We start from the raw sequence: 3,647 nt of genomic DNA on the forward strand, positions 1-3,647 counted from the left end.
TTCTCTCAGTCAGCCATCTCCACGCTTGATGTGATCAGAGTTTCAGTAGTACTGTTGACTGATGAGATGGATAATTTGTATACTTTGACTTTTTTTTCCACGTTCTGCAAAAAAACTGGTCTCCATTATATTTCATCTGTAACATTAGTTAAAACCTTCTTGTCCACATCCCTGAAAGGGTTTTACTGTTGGGCCAATTTAATCTCCCATTGTGAGGTCTACAATAGCATTTACACCATTGTATTGCAAATTATCTCTTTAGGAAGTCAGGAGATTATGAATTCCGTAAGGCCTGGGACTTTAGACAGGATTTATCATAAATCTGACACATATTAGGTCCTCAGTAAATGCAGAACTTATTTGAATAAATAGATTAATGGAACTAGGCATACTTTTTAAGTAGCAGAGAAAACGTCAGGAGAAATTTTCAGAGGAATTTAAGACATGAAATGAATTTCCTAAACTAAAAGTGAAAACCCAATTTGAGAATGGGCAAAAGCCTCTAAATAGAGATTTCTCCAAAGAAGATATACAAATGACCAATAAAAATATGAAATGATGTTCAATTTCATTAACCATTAGGGAAATACAAATCAAAACCACAATAAGGGGGCACCTGGGTGGCTCAGTCGTTAGGCATCTGCCTTCGGCTCAGGTCATGATCCCAGGGTTCTGAGATGGAGCCCCGCATCGGGCTCCCTGCTCTGCGGGAAGCCTGCTTCTCCCTCTCCCACTCCCCCTGCTTGTGTTCCCTCTCTCACTGTGTCTCTCTCTCTCTCTCTCTGTCAAAAAAAAAAAAAAAACACACAATGAGGTACCACTTCACACTCACTAAGGTGGCTAAGATAAAAAGGATAGATAAAAATATTAGAAAGGGGGGCGCTTGGTTGGGTATCTGCCTTTCGTTCAGGTCATAATCCTGGGGTCCTTGGATTGAGCCCCTCATCTGGCTCCCTGCTCAGCGGGGAGCCTGCTTCTCCCTCTCCCACTCCTCCTGCTTGTACACGCACGTGCGCGCTCTCTTTTTCTGTCAAATAAATAAATAAAATCTTAAAAAAAAAGTATCAGAAAGGATATGGAAAATTGGAACACTGAGATATTGCTGGTAAGAATGTAATATGGTGCAGTTACTTTAGAAAACAGTTTGACAGGTCTTCAAAAGTTAAGCATTGATTACCATATGATCCAGTAATTCCAATCCTATGTATATACCCAAGAGAAATGAAAAAACATCTATTCATATTCATATTCATGAATATTCATATCAGCATTGTTCATTATAACCATAAAGGAGGAAATAACTCAAATGTCCATTAACTGATAAATGGGTAATTAAATGCGGTATATCCATGCAATGTAATATTATTCACCCATAAAAAGTAATGGAGTAGTGATACATGCTACAACATGGATGAACCTTGAAATCCATATGTTGAGTGAAAGAAGCCAGTCACAGAAGACCACATATTGTATGATTCCATTTATGTGAAATGTCCAGAATAGGCACATCTAGAGACAGAAAGTAGACCAGTGGTTGTGGGGGTGCGGGGTGGGGTGTGGGGGTGGGTAGAGGAAGAGGGGAATTGGGAATAAATGCGGGGTGACAAGTACTGGGTAAGGAGTTTCCTGCTGGGATGATGTAAACATGCCAAAATTGATCACGGTGATGGTTGCACAACTCTATGAATACACTAAAAACTATTGAATTGTCCACTTTGAACGGATGAATTGTATTGTGAATTATATGTCAATAAAGCTGTTTTTTAAAAAAAGGAACTGAAAGGCATTTTGCCAGTAACAATTACATTGCTAATCCTCAAATTTTCACTTCTTTTGCAGGATACCTTTTAAGAACAAAACTATACACGAGAAATGCAGCAGATTCTTAAAGGAAAAAATACCTTAGTCCTTATAATAACCCTAGGAGCAGGACAAAATCCATATGATGAAATTGGATCACTTCCTTCTCATGGGCCTTGACCTAATATTATCAGTATATTTATAAATAATGTGGTTTGTTGAAAATAATGCTTGAAATCTTAAGCTGTTTCAGGATATAGAAAGGGAAAAAAAAAATCCCTGAACCTATACATTTTAGGCCTTAAAGTAAATACTAGAATTTGTAAGCTTTGCTTAGATTAACAGTGGCCTTTACTACTCCCTTCAAAACTCTTCTACAAGCAAGTAGTGTATTAAGCAAGAGACAGAGGTGTGATAAGAGAAGAATTTCTTATAAGAACAGTGTACCTGCACCCCTGCTGAGATACCATCTATTTCGTCACAGGTTTGTTTCAATTTTTCTCAAACAATGGCCAGCCAGTAACACTATCTATCATTCAATCTCATGCAACAATTACAGCAACCGAGATGATGAAACTGATAACCAATGGTACGAGTCCATTACAATACCAAAGCTGGCCTCTACATCACCAAGGATTTCAGTACAAGGGCCAAAGAAAGAAAAATTAATGAGGTCAGAATGGAAAACAAATGACAAGAGAACAGGGAGTGAAGTCACTAGCTCACTAGGATATACTTAGAAAATCAGCTGAAGTCTGCAAGCATTTTTGCAAATAACATTACAGCAGAAATAGGAAGGTGTTTGCCTTCTAGAACAGTTCCAGGAGGACAGCTTTATATGACTCGTTTTAACAATCAGTAAAGTGACATTTACTTAACTTTTACACCTTACAAAGCTCACATCTATTTTCACATTTGAGCCTCCCTCCCATGAGGTGGCTAGAGCAGGTAATACTTGTCTCATCATTACCTGACCTGTATTGAATTCTTGTATCTCAGGCAAAAAGGGATGTTTTGACCCAAACTCTTTAATTCAATGAATACTTTGGGTCACAGGGAAAAATAAAGTTTCACAGAATATAATAGCTGGAAAGAAAGCTCACCATAGCAGCAGTTAAAGTGGACAGAATTTGACTAGGATAAAAACCTAATGACTGAAATGAATCTCACTGTAAAATGTACATGGAAAAAGTAGATCCTGCACATAATCATTTCAGTAAAAGAAAAATGAGAATAGAAAAAAGTTGGAAAGGGCGCCTGGGTGGTTCAGTTGGTTAAGCGACTGCTTTCGGCTCAGGTCATGATCCCGGAGTCCCGGGATCGAGTCCCGCATCAGGCTCCCTGCTCAGCAGGGAGTCTGCTTCTCCCTCGGACCCTCCCCCCTCTCATGTACTCTCTCTCTCTCATTCTCGCTCTCTCAAATAAATAAATCTTTAAAAAAAAAGAAAGAAAAAAGTTGGAAATAGTTTCACTGTTACTGCATAAAAATTTGATCAAGAATTAAATAGATTAGTGCTCACTTCAGCAGCACATATACTAAAATTGGAATGATACACAGAAGATTAGCATGGTCCCTGCACAAGGATGACATGCAAATTCATGAAGTGTTCCATATTTTTTTTTAACTATAGGAAACAAACTGAGGGTTGCTGGAGGGGAGGTGGCTGGGGGGATGGGGTAACTGGGTGATGGGCATTAAGGAGGGCACTTGATGGAATGAACACTGGGTGCTATATGGAACTGATGAATCACTAAACTCTACCTTTGAAACTACTAATAAACTATATTTTAATTAATTGATTTTAAATTTTAAAAAGAAAAAAGAATTAAATAGATAACTATTCTTA

At 38.1% G+C, this 3,647-nt stretch overlaps 1 non-coding gene across 1 annotated transcript; it reads left to right on the plus strand.

Moving 5' to 3' along the window:
* Positions 1-3,312: 3,312 nt before the first annotated feature.
* LOC114226076 (U6 spliceosomal RNA) lies at positions 3,313-3,419 on the plus strand. Its single transcript, XR_003612667.1, has one exon. It is a non-coding gene; the product is annotated as a U6 spliceosomal RNA (small nuclear RNA).
* The last annotated feature ends 228 nt before the right edge of the window (positions 3,420-3,647 follow it).

The sequence above is a fragment of the Eumetopias jubatus genome, unplaced genomic scaffold, assembly GCF_037043125.1.
Source record: "Eumetopias jubatus isolate StellerSeaLion01/CBP00866 unplaced genomic scaffold, mEumJub1_p1.0 scaffold_3, whole genome shotgun sequence".
Classification (NCBI taxonomy): domain Eukaryota; kingdom Metazoa; phylum Chordata; class Mammalia; order Carnivora; family Otariidae; genus Eumetopias; species Eumetopias jubatus.